Here is a 19,149-nt window from a genome sequence, read left to right on the forward strand (position 1 = left end):
TAATCTGCTCAGTGAGTGGAAATGCACTTATTTAACTGGCAGATATTGTCCTTATGGAGAAAGCTTCACCAATGTTTGGGGCGTTCCTTTCCCCTTCCCACCCAACGAAATTATTTATTCCTACCATTCTCATGAGTAAATTTCTGACCTTTTCCAAGAAAGGAAGGTCAAAGTATAGTTTATAGCTAGTCAGAAGCATGTTAGCGGAGCACAGATTTACCTCGTCTTCCAGCCCTGTTACGTTCTTGTTAGAAATTTGCCGTTCATTCAGGGTCACCCAGAATTTCTTTTTGCATTTTTACTGAACCCTATTTTTGTTGGCACTTTACCCCTTCGAGACAGGGCTAAAGTGATTGTGCTCTCCCTGTTATATGCATGATCGGCACGTTTAATTTGCTTATAAGTCCATATTATAAACTACCACCTTTACCCACGGCCTGCAAGTTAAATGGTACTAATGGACTGCAGCACTCATTGTGCCACTCACTGCAGTCACACTGCAAAACATGTCTCCAGGCCTGCCACTGCAGGCTCATTGTGCAGGTTAAACTGCCATTTCAACTTGGCAAAATAGGACCTTGATTTATACTTTTTGGCGCAAAACTGCGCTAATGCAGTTTTGCGTCAAAAAGTATAGCGCTAGCTTGCGCCATTCAGGATGCCAGCCGGGCGCCATATTAATGGAATGGCGCAATCTGGCGCAAAGGGTGGGCTAGCGTAAAAAAAATGGATGTCAGCAGGGTGGGGGTGGCGGTATGGGAGAAGGGAGTTTAGCATTAAAAAATTACGTTAGGCTGGTTAGAGTAAAAAAAGATGACTCTAACCAGCTTAGAGTCATTTATTGACGCTAAACATATCATACAGCATGACTCCTGTCTTGTAAAAGACAGGAGTCATGCCCACCACCCCAATGGCCTGCACAGGGGACAAGGGTCCCCTGGGTATGGCCACTGCACCCAGTGCCATGTAGTGGGGCCATTTCTGGCCCCCTATGGCACTTTAAGAAAAAAAGCTAAATACTTAAATTTACTTACCTGTACTTACCTAGGATGGGGTCCCCGATCCGCCCCTATCCCTTTGTTGTGGGTGGGAGTGTCCCGGGGGCCGGGGAAGGGCACCTGTGGGCTTATTCCATGGTGTTCCACCATGGAAATGGGCCCACGGGTCCCCTAACGCCTGCCCTGACCCACGCGTTAAATAATGGCGCTAAGCAAGCTTAGTGCCATTATTTAGGCCTGCCTCCCCCGGGCACCACTTTTGCACGGGAGGATAAATAAGGCGCTAAGGCCTTTGAGTCATTTTTTGCCCAGGAATGCCTACCTTGCATCTCATTGATGCAATGTAGTTTTCCACATGCAAAAAATTACTTTAACTCCAATATTTTGGCGCTAGACATATCTAGCGCCAAAATATAAATATGGAGTTAAGTTTGCACTGAATGTGTAAAAAAAGAATTCCACGCAAACAGAGTATAAGTATACCCCTAAACCTTTTGCCAGCCCTTCTTTTTTAATACTTATAAATCACCCATAAAGGAGGCATAAAAAGGCAGTAGGGCAGAGTTTATGGTATTTAAAAAGTAGAGAATGTATATTTAATAAATTACGTATCCTGGCAGTGAAAATCCTTCAATGTCTTTTTTCACTGTGCAAGGTTGGCTCTCCCACAGGCCAACACTGGATTGCACTATTAGATTTAATAAGTGCTAAGTTCAGTTTGGGAGTAGCTAGAAAAATATTTCAAGTACTCATTTTAATAGTAATTTAAAATCCAATTTAATTGTCAAGTCAGATTTTAAATTACTATTTAAAAATGCCACTTTTAGAAAGCTGTCATTTTCCTGCCTAAAGCCGAAAGGCTTTATTGTCAATATCCAGCTATCACTTGACCCCTGCTAGTTCCCTTGTGGTGAGTAATCTATTACACCCAGAGAGTGGGCAAAGTGACCTGGGAGTGGGGAGCAAGAGTCCTCCCATTACAGGATGGCCTGGGTGGCTGTACCCAACCCCTTTCTGAGCTTCAAAGGATGACTACCTTGTCACTGGAAGCTCACAATTAGGCATGTCTCCCCTTTGTCTCTCTAGTTAGATTGGCACCAAACCCGGTAGGGTAGAGGAACTGACCAGAACTAGTTTATGTGGTGTACAAAGGCTTACCCTCTACCCACAGGCTGACAGTGGACATAAAAGTGGACCCACCAGATCTTGCCTCAGAACACACCTGAACCTGAGAAGAATAAGGAAAAGAACTGCCCTGCTGTCCAAAGTATCTGAAGGAAGACTGGGCCTGCTTGCCTTGAACCCAGGACCTTAGAAGTAACTTCAAAGGTAATTTGCTGACTTCCTGTTAGAGCTACAGGGTGTCTTTTCCCTGCAATTTGCCATCCGACCAGTACCCACTGGACCAGCCCTGGACCCTGCTGCTGGGCTCTTTTGGAGTGAGTCTTATATCCCAAGTGGTGCCTCCCACATCCTGGACCCTTGGTTGATGTTCCAGTGTATTCTTCCTTCCCACTGTGAAAGCTGGGACACAGAAACTTTGTGCCCACTTTCTGTGTGGAGAATCGTCGAAGACAGGGACCATTATCAAAGCTGTAACCGTCTACATCGAATTGCTGGTCAGCCTCAGCTTGCTAGTTTGCCCCGCTAATTGAGATTTAACTTCCAGAAAAGTTTCTACATTGGAACGTAGAGGGTTTCATTATGACTGAGGCCGAGCAGCAACCTGTCGTCATCAAAGTCTTCCAGGGCACAGACTTTGGCATTCGCCCATTTGGTACTTTCCTGCCTTCATTGATGAGCGAAACAGGACCCTGCACTTAAGTAACCTGCCACCGCTGCGCCCCGCTTTGGATCTAGCTTGCAGCCTGTCTCACCAACCTCTTGTCAATAATCTCCTTTTCTCCTTAAACGTTTTTGAGTCAGAACGTAAACTTTCCACCGAGGTCAACCTGGCCCCTTTATCTGACCTGTGCTACATTGCATTTAACTTTTGTCTTTGACCTGGTCTAGTGCGACTAGATAACTGCAATTGGTACTTTCTGGTGTTATTTTTAATACAAATTTAAAAAAATCATATCCACAGTTTTGTTTGTTGGATTTTTGTTGTTTTGGTGTGATTGTATCTATCAAAATATTGTAAATTTTTCTAAATTGGGTTGGAATTTTTCTTGTGTTTTCACATTATTACGGTTTGAGTAGTGCATGAACTCTTTACACATTACCTCTAAATTAAGCCTGACTGTTTTGTGCCAGGCTACCAGGGGGTTAAGCACAGGTTTTATAGTGACTTTAACCTGGAACTCCCTCCCCACCAACCTCAAAACATGGTTGTTCGAACAGTGACCCTCCTGCCCCCCCCCCAAGCGCCTTGAGACCCTCACGGGTGAGTAGCGCGCTTTATGAAAAAAATTTGATTTGATTTGATTTGATTTGACTTTAATGGTCCACCCTACTGGGACTGTCAAAACTGTTTGAGATGGGCTCTCACCCCCCTCAACTAGTACTCCAGTTTCATGCATTCCGGTTTAGAAGAGTCACTCACATACAAATCTTCTTCTGACTAAACCCTTTCACACGTGAAAAGACAACTTTTGTGATCTAAGTGAATTACATAAGTATTTTTCCATTTGTGAAAAAGAAGCTAAATCCTAAATTTACACATGCAAATAACTTTGAAAATCGGACTGGTGAGAACAAAGTGTAAAAAATCATATAATCCAAGAGCACCCTTGAGGCGATATTGAAAATCAAAACTATTGGTTCCATTTGAAAAGCAAACGACAGTTTTCACTGATTGAAAAGTTACCCTGCTGTCTCTGATCCCCAAAGGCGAGTTGGAGAAAATAAAACCCAGCTTGGTTACAGGATGGAGACTCTGTTTCCAGACTTACTTATACCATACTTTCGAAATCACGTGGCGTGAACATTCTTTCATTAGCTACTATTCGAGCTTTTAAATAGCTTTTTCTAGTGCTTTAGTTCACGTTCCAAAATCATCATTACCCAGGTAGAAGGATGCATCTGGGCGGTGGCCTAAAAGCGTTAGCTGCACAACCTGTAAAATGGGAACAAAGCATTCCTCAAGTCACACTCCGTGACGGACAGAGAGAGATTACACTCAGTACTAAGTCTTCCGTGCCAGATGTACTCTATCGGTTGACAGTAAGCGGTTGAACTGAAGGCCAGACAGTATTTGGGAACATTGAAATGTGTCTCCCCCTTAGATTTGTGGGGGAGTGGGGGAGTTAAAAGAATGTAGTGGGCGCAGTCTGGGCTGATCCAGAAGAGGCGCTATATCACCCAGGTGCAGCTCCTCTGCCGAGAATCGCCCCCTGAAAGCAGCAGCAGCTGCAAACCTTTTAATAAAAAATTTAAAAAAACTATGTTTATTATTGTTTTTTGGTAAAAGGGGCGGGCCACAGGCTGTGACGGGAACTGAGGGGGAGTGCACAGCACTACCCCTCACTGAGCATGTATGTTTGGCTGGTCATCTCGGGCCAGCCAAACATACTTGTGCAGTAGGCTCTCTCTAGCCCCGCACTGTGTTGCCGGGCGGGAGAGAGCAGGCCCAGGCTCCCAGTCTGCCGGGGAGTGCCCTGGCTGGGCGCTCCCAGCCAATCCTAAAGCTGCTCTGAGCAGCGTCAGGATTGGCTGACGGGCAATCTAACTGCTTTGTACTGCTTTGTACTGTTCTAGGAAGAGAGGAAGTTTTACTTGATGAAGGGTGGGGCGTTAGAAGGCAGAGATCCTTTGCTGGCAGAGATTTCAGAGTAGTTGTTATTACAAGAGACCAACAAATGGGCACATTGTATGGAGGACCCTGGGGCAAACAGTCTGAGCCTTGGCTTCTGAGTGGCTAGGTCATCGGAGTTTCTCTCTCCTTAGAGAGACAAGAAGGTTACATGTTTCAGTCACAATCAAGTAATGGTGTCCAATCGAAGCTGATAGGGGCAGCAGACGTCACTGTGATTGCCAGCAGGCTCTTGTGGCTTCTCTGATGGTGCTCTAAGCATTGACCAGTTTCCTGTTGGATAAATGCTAGCAAATGTAAGACTTTAATAATGGGCCTGACTGGCTGCTCAACGTGATCTGAATTGGAACATTGAATGAGCATGGTGACCACTGGATGTGCTTCTTAAACTGGAATAATGAATGTAATCCCTAAAGTATGACCACACCTGCCGAAGGGAGTAATGCTCCAGAATAAAAAAATGTATAGCTATCGCGTCAAGATTTTTCAATTCTATGAAGGACACGGAGGCGAGGATTATGCTTTCTCTTTCTTTACTGACTTAAAACAGCAGCCAATCAAACCACAAGTAAAAGAAAAGACTATGTTATGGTATCCCAAGATGCCATAACATCCTATCACATGGTCCAATCACTATCCATGTCCTCTGTAATAAGTCCTTTGACCCTCGATGTCACTTCCTCTTTCTTTGGTCAGAACAGATAAGATCAACTTGAAAATGAAACTTCTTACGCCATCCCAAAGCCTGGAGATATGGACATCCTCTCTTCCTGGATCTCCTTCTTCTGGATAACTCAACACTGGAGCCTCAGCGGAGGTAAAACGTTACAACCAATCTTTTTCCCATAACAATAAGAATTTCAGGAATTCTTCTGATCAGAACCTGTAACAACAAACAGGCAGGTAATATCTCAACACAATTGAGAATGTCTCAAATAAACTTTATGTTTCTGTAATTGACACTAAAATGGGAGGGGTAATAACAATAATCAGAATATTCACAATAATTGATATTCCTTATTCATTGTGGTTTTTTAAGACAAAGGGTGGGATAATCCTCGCCTCCGTGTCCTTAATAGAATTGAAAATTCTTGACGCGATAGCTAGAACATTTTTTATTCTATGTCAGGACCGGAGGCTCCGATTATGCTAGTTTAAAGCTGTTCTATTACCACAGTAGCTACATCCAATACAGGCTTGTGATAAAACTTACGAAAAGTATTTTCTGAAGACCAATCTGCTGCCTTTATAATGTCTTCCAACCGTGAACCCAAGGCAAAAGATTTAGAAGCCATAGCTCCTCTAGCCGAATGGGCTCCAAATACAGAGGTATCAATACCTGCTTCATTCATCAACCATCTCATCCATCTAGCCAAAGTGGCTGAGGTAACTGGTTTAAAAGGTTTTTGTAACGCAATTAATAATTGGCCTTTAACATCTTGCCTAAATTATTCTGTGACCGCCTCATAATCCTTTAAACATTGAACTACACATAGCTTTGAATTTTCAGTGTATATTGGATATGATACCGACCTGTAATTTGTTTTAGTCCTTCTTGTCACGGTAAAAGTGACACCCTCTGGAGAAAAAGTTCTACCAGCTAAATCCAGAGCTCTGACGTCTGAAACTCTTTTGCAAGATATAAGACATAAGAGCATTGTCAGCTTAGCCGAAATCTGTTTACGGGACAAATACCTGTTAGAAGGCCAAGAATCTAAGAATTTTAGAACAATGTTAACATCCCATAAAGCAGAATATTTAGGTTTAGGAGGTTTAGTGAGACGAATACCTCTCAAAAGCTTGCAAATTAACGGATGTTCTCCAATAGGTTTACCTTCTATAAAAGAATGTGGAGCTGAAATAGCTGATCTAAAGTTATTAACCGTCCGATAAGCCAGACCAGAACTAGCTAGTTCTGCTAAAAAGTTAACAATCAGACCAAGATGCGCCTCCAATTGATTGGCGCCCCTTCCATCACACCAACTAGATCATCTGCGCCATGCTGGGTCATATCTCTTATGGGTGCTACCGGCCCACGCCTGTTTAATGAAGTCCGCAGCTTGCTTCAAAACATCTGGGCCACTCCATCTAGACCTGAGACTAACCAGGCTAGTAGAGTCAACTTCCCTGACAAGATCAGTGGATGTTGATGGCTCTCCGGACTCAATAGAAGATTCTGACGAGGAGGAATTAGAAGAGGAGAGGCACAAGCTAAATGAAGAGCTATGGGGAACCAAGGCTGTGCTCTCCAAAAGGGGGTCACCAGAATAATCTCTGTCTTCTGTCTCCGCACCTGAGACAAGACCCTGGCAATCATCAGAAATGGAGGGAATGCATACCCTCGAAACTGGGACCAATCCTGAAGAAAAGCATCTGTCTTTATCGCACAAGGGTCTGGACGCCAACTGTAGAATTTTGGAATTTGACAATTGAGACGTGATGCAAAAAGATCCACTTCGCAACTGCCCCATTCTCTGATTATCTGGGAAAATATCAGAGGGTCCAATTTCCAGTCGCTGGAATCCGACAGGTATCTGGAGTTCCAGTCCGCTACGATGTTCTGGTCCCCAGGAAGGTATTCTGCTATGACTACTAGACGTTGAGTTAGGCAAAAATGCCAAAAATCCTTGGCAATCTCTGCCAGAATCTGAGAGTTCGTGCCCCCTAATTTGTTGACATACCTCACTGCTGACACATTGTCCATGCGCAGGAGTATGCAACAATCTGTCTTCTGCGGAGAGAGACTCTTTATGGCAAAAGATCCCGCTAGAAGTTCCAGGCAATTGATATGAAGGGATTGTTCCCATTCCGACCATCTGCCCCCCGTCACTAGGGAGTTGCAACGTGCCCCCCAGCTCCATCTGCTGACATCAGATTCTATTACCACTTCTGGGTGAGAGCCGAAAATCGCTCTGCCATTCCAAGCTTCCATATGATGAAGCCACCATTGAATCTCCGATTTCACTTCGGCAGTCAATGGGATCTGTTCCGAATAACTCAGACCTTGTTGTAGATGTCTGATTTTGAGCCTCTGTAGTGCTCAATAATGTAGGGGTGCAGGGAAGATCGCCTGAATAGACGAAGCTAACAAGCCCACTATTCTGGCTATCTTCCTCAAGGACACCGTGCAACTGGAAAGAGTTGATCTCAATTCCCTCTTGATGTTGCGAATCTTTTGAGAGGGAAGAAGAAGTAGACATAGAATAGAATTTATCTGGAACCCCAGGAACTCTATCACCTGAGAGGGTTTCAACAGTGACTTCTGCGCATTGATAAGGAAACCTAAATCTTGCAGAAGACTGATGGTCCAATGTAAGTGATCTAGAAGGACTTGAGGGGATTGGGCCATCAGTAGAATGTCGTCCAGATATATTATTAATCTGACTCCCCTGGCTCGGAGCCATTCCATCACCGGCCTCAGAAGTTTCGTGAAGCACCAAGGTGCTGACGACAGACCGAATGGAAGGGCACAAAATTCTAAACAATGCCCTTTCCATTGGAATTGTAGGAATCTCCTGTGAGGGGGAAAAATTGGAATTGACAGATAGGCATCTTTTAAGTCCAGCCTTACCATCCAATCTCCTTCGAGGAGAATATCTCTTAGCATGTGGATGCCCTCCATCTTGAAATGCCTGTAGAGGATCCACTGATTGAATTCTTTGAGGTTCAAGACTAACCGGTGACCTCCTCCTTTCTTGTCTACAACGAAAATAGGACTGAGGAAACCGTGAGGATGAGGAGAAGTAAACTGGACTGCTCCCTTGTCTATGAGAGCCTGCACTTCTTTGTCTATAAAATTTTTATTTGTTAAGGAAAAACACATCTGTGTTGGAGGGGAGAGTTGAGAGGGGGTACTGATAAACTCTAGTCGAAACCCTTTGACCGTTTGAAGAACCCAACTCCAGAGATCCGTTTCCAATGATCCAAGCATAATGCTACTCTGCCCCCAAGCTTTACCTGAGAGTAATGAATGATGCTCACCTGTGAAGTTTGAGTCTTGTATGGCTTCTTGCTGTCCTCTGCGGTGGCCCCTGCGGAATCGAGGACGTCCTCCTCTGGGGCGGGTGGGGTAGAAGGTGGAGTCTTGTTCCCCATACCAACCACCTCTGCCTCTCGGATAATAGTTTTGGGGACTAGTGTAGGAGCCGCGGCCGGGCGTACGTCCTCCATAACGACCGGCCCTGACAAAAAGGCCTCTTTTGAAAATCTTCTTGAGTGACATATGGGCTTTGTCAAGCGAAGAAAAAGTAGAGCAGAACTTGGCCAAGTCTTTAATAAAGGATGATCCGAAGAGTAGACCTTCCGCTTCCGAGGATGCAAGATCCGACAATTTTGGATCTATGCGCATTAGTACAGACTTTCTGCGTTCTGCAGAAATAGCGCAATTAGAATTACCTAAAAGACAGATGGATCTTTGTGCCCAACCGATAAGGACATCCGTGTCCACAGGGGAGCCTGATTCTTTGGCCATATAGGCCATCTCCAAGATCTTGGTCAGCGGACCAGACAGATCCAGTAATATGTCTTGGCAACTACGCCAGGATCGATCCAGGCCTTTTTTGGGATCTTTCGCAATTTTTTTCATAAAAGTGACCATGGTAGGGTCTATCTCTGGAGTGTCAGATACTTTGCCTTCTAGGTCCGGTCTGGGGCATTCAGCTTTTAATCGCGATCTGACTTCTTTATCGAAGCTCTTTCTTAAATTAGTTTGGACATATTGAGCAACTTCGGGTGGTGGGACCCAATTGGAAGCCCTGGGGTGTATTATTTCTGTGGGGTCGAAGTCTAAGACCTGGCAAGGAGGGGGTGCTTTCTTAACTTTTTTGCTAGGAATCGGGGAATCCGAGTCATCGGAGTCATCAGAAGAGGAATTCTTATCCGAGGAAGAGGGGGAGAAGGAGGCATCCTTTTTTGAGCTATAGTTATGCTCCCCACTACGTTTTTTGCGTAGTCTATCAAATGCGTCTGCGTGAACATCGCTAATCCCGGCTCCAGCTTCTAGATTTTAGATTTGTCCTTAACCTTCTTAGGTTCAGTTAGGGGTTGTTGTTGTTGCCCTTGCATCCAACCCTGCGAACGGGCATAGTCAAATGGTTGTCCCGAAAAGGGACCCAAAGCTCTGACCAGGGCGTCATTTACCGATTGTTGGACCCTGGTGTCAAGGGCTTCCACTAGATCTACCTCTAGTTGGTTGCCCAACTCCTCCGTATAATATTCTGTATCCTGATCATCCCATTGAGCCATGCTGGGAGAGTTTTATGGTAAAATACCTTTAACAAGCCAAAATAACTTGTAGGCCAGGAATTATAAATGGGGGAGTGCAAAACCCCCAAAATTCAGGCTAGGAGTGAAAAAGCCCTTATTTAGAATGTGGAGGGAGCTGCCTGAAGGCACTCTAGGCTGCAGCCTAGTTTAATTTTACAAACCAGTCAGTTCAGAGACTGCTGGGCGTCAGGGAGCAAGCTAGAGAGGTTTGGGGGTCCCCGGTGCACTCGCGCTGCAAATCCACGAAGCCGATCTCGATTCAAAAGTGAAAGAGAGAATCGGCTCGTGGAAGCGCGCGCGCGGAAATAGAAAGGAGACTGCAAAAGCAGCTCCGCTCCCGCTCCACTGAAAAATCGGGCATCAAAATTTTACGGCAAAAGCCAGTAATTCGACCGCATACGATCGCTACATAACCTTCAACAATAGCGCGCTGAATCGCGACGCTCAAATAATTACGAGAACAGTATAAAATCAACATATATAACCAGAAAATATCGGAGAGAAATAAATCGTGTACTTATCTGCTGCGAAGCAGCAAAGAAAGAGGAAGTGACATTGAGGGTCAAAGGACTTATTACAGAGGACATGGATAGTGATTGGACCATGTGATAGGATGTTATGGCATCTTGGGATGTGTAATCTTTTCTTTTACTTGTATTTGATTGGCTGCTGTTTTAAGTCAGTAAAGAAAGAGAAAGCATAATCGGAGCCTCCGGTCCTGACATAGAATTTGTCCTTGAGCCGAACCAGTGCCTACTCAGTGGATATAGTGCATGTTGAATATGCCCTTGAGTTGGAACTTTGTCTCCAGAAGGGATATATTACCTGCTTAATGTTCCACTTGGCTTTGATAAATGCCTGATAAATGTGCCCACCCTCCTGAATGGAGACAGTGCCTCTTGTATGGGAATGATGCATCCATAATGATGGAGGAAGCAATCGGTCACCGGGACAAACTTACAGAATTGTGGGGGTCATTTCAAGGAGTTTTAGTGCAGGTCCTTCTTCCCCATTAGCAGTACCGTCGACAGTGGTTGCTGGACTAGGAGAGCCTTTTTGGTGGTGTGCAGTCATTCCTGCAGTTGTAATCTTCATGACCTTTATTGTAAGGCACTTTTCAGGTATTTTATGTTCTTCGTCTTTATTTCATCTCCATTCTTTGCTTATACACCTGCTACCCAACATATTTTATTTACCCTTACTCCAGCGCGCTGTGTTTTTGGCTTTGTTGAATCTTTTGTTAGTGCTCGTGGCTAGGGTGCAGAGGTTTGCCCTTTTAACCTCTGTATCCTGATTTTCTTTATGTCTCAAAATCACGTGCCTTAAATGGGGTATTCACAAAAATGCATATGGGAGGCACTCCTTTAAATGCATTTCCTATAGCTAATATATGAAGAAAAATTAAACTTCTTTTAGTGCCCCTTTGTGCAGGTATTTTCAACACAATGTTGAAAGGCAGCCACAATTCCAAAGTCAGCCGAAATTTGTTTCAACAAAGCCAATAAATATCATTGTGTGTTCTCTGTGTGAGGAACAATGAGATTGGTGTCCTGGCTGGGCATGAAGTCGTGTGTTCTGCAAAAGTGGATCAATTGTTCACCATTTGATTGATCGGTTTCTGCGAAAAACTTAACGTGGACCATACCACAGTTTCATTCCTGGAGTCATTGAGCCCATGATATGGCATTAAAACTGCACAGTGACTTATGCACATTCAGGCATAAATGTTTGTCTACAAGTGAGCACTTTCCTGTTCTAAAATGCTGGTATGTATGGGCTATAACTAAGCCGATGATACTGAGATCAACCCAAACTGGAAAAACCAAAGGATCTCATGTGGAGGTAGAATCTTCAGCTCCCTACTGCAGAGACGCAGTTAAATGCAACAACTTGAACTAGCAAATCCAGCTGAATTGTGAAGCAGATACAACCGACTCAGCAATCTTGCTTAGGAAGTGTGTACTGCTTGCTATCAGACCATTAGGGTAAGTTCAGTGAACTGTAGAGGAACTCTAAACAATCTTTGTTTTAATGAATAACGCACAATGTGATCACTAGAAGTGGAATATGCATTTTAAAATATTCATATGTAACATATTTATTTTACAATTTCTAATCTATTGCACACAATATTGAGCGGCAACATCAAATAAGATAAAAAAGCAGCCAAGCTTTTCATAAACGGTGAAAACAACAGGAAAAGTTGTACATGATAGTTGAGTTTTGCAGCCCTAACACCCTCACTGTGCTATTTGTAGGTTATGTGTTAGTTCTTGCAAAATGAATGAATAGTAAGCCTGTTCTCCGAGTTTCAGAGGCGGTGTCAATACCTGATTTGGGACTAGAAGGCTTGTTATAGTCCCGACCACAAAGGCAAGGACATTGATTCTGTTGGAGAACAAACATGGCCCTCTCACTATTCAGTGCAGCTGGAGCCTCGTAAGAGTGTCTCCTGAGCAGCCTTCAGCTAAAGCAGGGAAAGCAGTGCCCATCTTGATCTTCATTCATGTGACGTTTCTCTCCTAAACAATGGTCAAATCCTGGGGTTTGTATTAGATCTGGCCACTGATTTTATCTATTATTTACAAAATAAAACATGGTTTGGGGATAGTAAAGCTTCTCTATGACTGAACTGACATGGAACAAACACCAGATTTAGCTACATGCTGACATTAGGCACCCATCTCAGAAAACCATAAGCTTACACTGTAAAAGGCCATTTGTAATGGTTGCACCCCTTAATGCAAACAAAGAGCATGACAGCCTTCTCAATGAGCAGCCATGATGATATCAGCATGTCATGTGTGTATGTCAAGAACTTTACACTTTGTGCTAAAAAGAAATAGAAGAATATAAAATAAAAATAGAACGGTCTCAATCCTTGTTATAAATATTATCTAAAATGGCATATCTGAGCATGTCAAACTTTTTAGGAAAAATAGATAAGTTTGAAAAGACAAATGATGAATAAAGAAGATATGGGAGATACAAATGATGGAAATAATGAATCTGAAAGGGAGCGGTCATAGTGTTTATGAAATCCCTGGAATAACTCCTAAACTAAACATAAACATAGCGCATCTAAAAATTCTTGCAGCTACTTCTTGAAAACTTCGAAACTAAACAATCACAGAAATATTTATCCATTATCAATGTATTTTTCAGAAGCTTAATCCTCACAACAATTTTTTGTAGAGTAGAATATGATAGAACTGTGTACTTAATTGAATCATAGTTATTCACTTGTTTCATATTCAAAAAACACATTTTTATAATGAAATGAAAGGTTTTCTGTATTGAAAATACGGTAACCATAACAACATTGTGCTCATATTCTAATATCTTTTCAGAGAGAAAGCCTGTGCTTATAGTCCTTAATGAGATGTTAATGTTTTGGTGCTACACTCTATATGAATATTGTCTTCTGTGGGTAAACTCATTCTAAAGTCACAGAAGACCTGTGCACGAAAGGCAAAACCCAGACAGGAATGAGTGTAGATGTGTTTGCCACAGAACCCACTGGAGAACATGGAGACTGGGCCATTGGTGACTGGGGCACACTGAGAAACATCTAAAGGGAGAATTCATCCACAAGTCAACATCTCCAGCCAGAGCACCAGTTTTCTTTATACTAAACTACATGCCAGTTTTTGACCTTGCATAGATTACCAAAAATTAAATGAAAATACTAATAAGTTCAAATATTCCTTTACTTTGATTTCTGTTTTTCTGGATCAAGTAAAAAATGCCAAATATTCACCAACCTGGATATGAGGAATGCATGCAATTTAGTATGTGTATGAGACAAAGAGCAAGAGAGTGAGAAAAAGAGAGATATATATAAATGGCTGACACCTTTCAATACATTATATGGCCACTGCGAATACCTTGTGATCTCATTTAGCCTGTGCATTGAAACAACTGCCTTTCAGTATTTTATCAATAAGTTCAATGATCGCTTGGTGTCCTCAAAGACTCTAATAGAATACAGAGAGTACACAAAGGAAGTGTTAAGAAGATTTTGTGAGCACTCCCTATTTAATAAGTTGGAAAACTCCAGTTTGAACCTCTCACATTACATTTGGGTATTCCATATTTCCTCTTATGGGATGCAAATGGATACAGGAAGTGTCAGCTGGTCTACACTTGTCTTTCTCAGTGAAGAAATACTTCATATTCTTTGCAAACATTTATGAACATTAAATTCAGGTGTTCTCTAACATGATGTCCTTTTTGTCTGGGTTCTGAACAAGAAGGAATATTCCAAATTCTGATAGATGCATTCACAACTCTTCCAATCATAAACACACTCTTGTGAATCAAGAGTGGAGTGTTGAAACAGACACATCGACATTCACCATCAGAGAGCCCCTTTCAGGCAAAGATCCTTGTACTGATGTTTTAGATCCAGTTGGCTTCTTCTCCAGAACGTTTTCATTTATTAAAATGAATTGCATAATTTATGATAGGGAGCTATTAGTTATAACGATTTGTTTTCCATTTGAGACAGTACTTGCAGGGAGCCGTACATGCCATTTTAGTATGACAGAACACAAAAAATGTAGGCTTCCTCAAATCCCTAAACTTTTCAAAAGTGATAAATCTGCAGTCCTGTGAGCAGTTATATGAGCTTCCCGGGTAACTGCTATGCTTAAGTACACCTGCCTCAGATGCCAGCTGAGTGTGTGCAGCAGATAGCCCTTCTTCCAGTGCATTTGGGTGCCAAAGCTGAAATATGCTGAGTACAGGAAATAAAACAAAACAATCCTTAAAGTCTGTTCTTCAGGCATACAGCAGCAAAAAAGTCCCTTTTTGCCTACTGAGACTTTACAATAAGTCTTTTGCAATAAGATAGCATGTGCTGTCTAGTAAGTGAGCTCTAAAAAGGAGATGTAGTCTGGATCTTTTCCAAGTATCCAATTCTGCCCAATGTCCATCCTACATTTACCCCAAATTCTTAGAAAACTTTGTAATAACTGACCTAGTAAGACCTGCAGCATTTGAGATACGCCCCCAAAAATCATGGGATATGCATCCGGTAGTGCATGTCCATGAGTTAAATCAACCCACTTAATTGATCGTAGTTCAACTCCTGCACTGGTAGTTATGGGTGCATCGGAATATGAGGTGGACGTTATATTAGACTCCAGGTTCTCAAGGGACCAGTTACAATATATCAGTAGTTGGAAAGGGTAAGATGTGCAGTTCGATCATGGGAACCCACAGTGTTTTTATACCCCAGATTAATGTCAACTTTCCATCACAAATTTCCACACAAACCTTCACCCTTGTCTTCGACACTACACACAGACTTGTTTTTAATATACTCGGGCTCATGAATTCATTAAACTTTTGATGCCGTGTGCCAACTACTGCTGTTATGGTGATTCCACTTGAAATTGTAAAATAGAGAAATCAATGTAAAGGGCTCATTGATATACAAAGTGCACATCATCAAGAAAATTAATACAAACCACAGAACTAATGGCGCCTTGAAAAAGATCTCGAAACGCAACAGGTTGGTTGTTTTCTATGCATGGAATTTTTGAGGAAATTACTCTTGTCTTTGAGGAGAAGATTCTTTGTGGGGTAGTGGATACTGGCCGGAGCCTTCAGAGAGGCTTGTACTCCGTGCAGGAAAAGTATAAAAAAGACAAAGAAAGATCTAGGTTATTTTGCCACTGATCCCAATGGAGAATGTGGAGGCCATGCATCTGGTAGCTAGGGCACACTGGCAGGATGGAACTAGGTACCAATAAAGTTCACAGGGGTCCTTCCAGGCAAATAAAAGCAGAGTCAGAGGAACTCACATTTCCTTGCAACTTCATCTTGTAAGGCAATTTCACTAGTCTGCTCCTGGGCTTTGGTGTCCTTCATGTTCGTTTTGTTTGCCTCTCAGTTGTCATTGTTTCAGGATTCTTGCTGTTCTCGCAGTATGGGTTATGCCTTCACCTGTATTTGATCCCAGCAGACTATCACCACTTCTCCTGTGGACCAGGATATTTCCTGGTTTCTCTGATGCTTGCTATATTGTTATTGTATGGGTAATTGGAAAGAGCACTATCCTGGTGTTGTTGCAGGTGCTAATCTAGCCAGGCCTAGCACTGGTGAGTGATTTATTTGAAGAGCCATTTTTCAGTTTTTTGCTAAACTCCAGAGATGTAGAGGCTGCTCTGATGTGTAATGGCAGGTCATTTCAGACTTTGTGAATGATGTAGAAGAAGGCCTGATCAACGGTTCTGATTCTGTGTATGTGTGGATAGTGTACACGTAGGAGTCCAGCTGACAGGAGGCGTCTGGCTGTTTGGTTTGTGAACTGAGATTCTCCTATGGAGAAAGGTGGGCCCATGTTGTGTAGTGCTTTGAAGGTGAGTGTGAGGAGTTTGAATTGTGCAAGTTTGTGCACTGGAAGCCAGTGGGAGTTGCTGAGGTGCGGTGTGATGCGTGTGTGGCATGGTACGTTGACAGTGACTCTGTCTGCCTAGTTCTGGATGGTTAGAAGTCATCTGATGAGATGCTTGCTGATCCCGGCGTAGAAGGTGTTCCTGTAGTCCCGCTTGCATATGATGAGCGTGTGAGTGACAGTTTTGGGGCTGATGGTTTGGAGCCATTTGAAGATTTTTTTCAGCATCTTCAGGTTGTGGAGGCTGTGGTGGTGTTGACTTGGGCGGTTATGTTGGGTTGGCTGTCAATGATAATCCCAAAGTTTTTAGATTAGATGGTGGGGTGGGTTTGTGTTCCACCTGCCATCAGGTGAAGTTCCAACGTGATGTGTTTTTCCTGAAGATCACAACTTCTGTCTTGTCAGTTTAAAGTCTGAGAAAGTTGGTTGTCATCCAGTCTGCTACTTTGATCATGCAGATGGCAAACGTGATCCGAGAGCAGGGGGTCTTGTCCGTGAAGGAGAGTATGAGTTTTGTGTTGGCAGCTTAGGATAGGAGATGTATGGTGTAGGTGCAGTTTTGCTTGCTAGAGGGGTCACGAAGTAAGCATTGTTGAGGGTTAGGCTAAGTGGTAATCTTTGTGAAACTCCACAAATTAGGTTGTAGGTGCCAGAAGAGTAGGGTTCCAGGCTGTTTGACTTTGTCCTTCCAGTTAAGAAAAAGAAGATCAAGAGGGGAGTGGGTCCTTGGATTCCAATCTTGTGTAGGTGTCAGATGAAAATGAGATATGGGTGGGACATGGTGTCAAATGCTGCAGAGAGGTCGAGGAGCATGAGGGAAGCTGTGTCACCTCTGTCTAGGATCCAACAGATGTCTTCGTAGCAGAAAATAAGGATGTTTCTGTGCTGTGGTTGATTCTGAAGTTGGATTGTGTGTCATCAAAGAATTTTGTGGTTGTTGAGATTATTGGTGATATGGTTGGTGGCTCCCTTGAGTTTTATTTTCATTTTTAACAATGGCAAGATTTTTAAGTCGAAAGATGAGAATCAGACTTTGTTTAATTGTTTCAGTCAATTTCTCAACTCATGTTTGCCAACTTCAAAGGCAGGAAGGGATATAAGAGGAAGACCCAAAGCCCCAGACTTTTACAATCTTTCTGGAATCAAGAGGAACCTCCGCCAAGGAGAAGAACTGAAGACCTGGAGGAGGAGTACTGTTGCTTTGCTGTGCTGCTTTGCTGGACTGGCCTGCAGTTGATGCTTCTGCCTGAAAAGAGTGCAAAGGGTGAACTTTGCTGTGTGTCCTACTTGAGAAAGTTCTCCAAGGACTTGGAGTAGAGCTTGCCTCCTATTGGAAGTCTCAGGGACACCAAAGACTTCAGTTTCCTCGACCTGCAGCACTAGGAACTGTGTGTTCTGTGCTGTTCAAGAGGAGAAAACACCACAATGCCACCAACGATGCCGCTAGCCTGCACCGTGACCTGCCGGCGTCGCACGGAGTCGCATTGCCCCGCTTCGCACCACGGCCCTGGCCCCACCGATGCTGTCATCAGATGACTTCACCGAGTTGCTGCTCGCACCGCGACCTGTGGGCCCCGCACTCCGGCATTGCCTGCTCACACTGCAGCCTGGGCCTCCCCGAAAATGCTGCTCCTGCTGACAATGGTGCCGCTGCCTGCACCATGGCCTGTGGACACCACTCGTGAGGAGTACAAAGCACCATCCCGTCCTGCACCGCAGCCCCAGTCCACCGACACCACCACCATCGACTCCAGTGTTGTCAGCAGGCATCCCTGCCTGCACCATGGCCTGTGAACACTGCTCGTGAGGGCCACTAAGCACCGCCCCGTCCTGCACCGCTGGCTTGGGCCTACTGACAACAGCGCTTCCGCAACGACGAGGATGCTGCCTGCATTGTGACCTGTGGACACCGCACGTTGCACCGCCCCGCTTCACACCGCAGCCCTGGTCTCACCGATGCCGCTGGACGCCGTCACCGAGCCGCTGCCTGCACTGTTACCTGTGGGAACCGCACGTTGCATCATCCCGCTTCGCACCGCAGCCCCGACGCCATCCAAACCAGCGCTCCTGACTTCTTCAGCTCGGACTTCAATCTGCAACGCGTGTGACTTCAAGGGTCTGATGACTCCTGCACCAACTCTGGAACCGACACCGCAACGCCACTCTCCGGACCTCACCGCGAGGATCACGACACCCTATAAATCCAAGATACTGTTTGCGGGTCTTCCCGACACCATAGCTGGCCAGTGACGCCGTGGGCGGCCTGAACTGTTGGTTTTGTTGATCACGACGCCGTGTTAGCCTCAGGTGGAGCTATTGACTTCAAGGAACTGTATTGTTGAGTAAATCTTGCAGAATTCATATGTTTATTACTGTATGTTGGATTTTTATCGAATTTAGTCTTGTTTTACACAGATAAATATTGGCTATTTTTCTAAAACTGGTGTGGTGTCCTTTCGTAATGTTTCTCTGTATTACTGTGTGTTATGTGCAAATGCTTTACACATTGCTTCTGAGATAAGCCTGACTGCTCATGCCAAGCTGCCAAGGAGGTAAGCAGGGGTTATCTGAGTGGGTATTTCCCTTGTCCTAACTAGAGTGAGGGCCCCTACTTGGACAGGGTGCAAACTGACAGCCAATTAGAGACCCCATTTCTAACAGCGCCAGGCCGACCAAGGGTGGAAGAGGAACGGTCTCACCACCAGCACCACCACACCAAAAACATCCCA

The sequence above is a fragment of the Pleurodeles waltl genome, chromosome 11 (genome assembly GCF_031143425.1).
Source record: "Pleurodeles waltl isolate 20211129_DDA chromosome 11, aPleWal1.hap1.20221129, whole genome shotgun sequence".
Lineage (NCBI taxonomy): Eukaryota > Metazoa > Chordata > Amphibia > Caudata > Salamandridae > Pleurodeles > Pleurodeles waltl.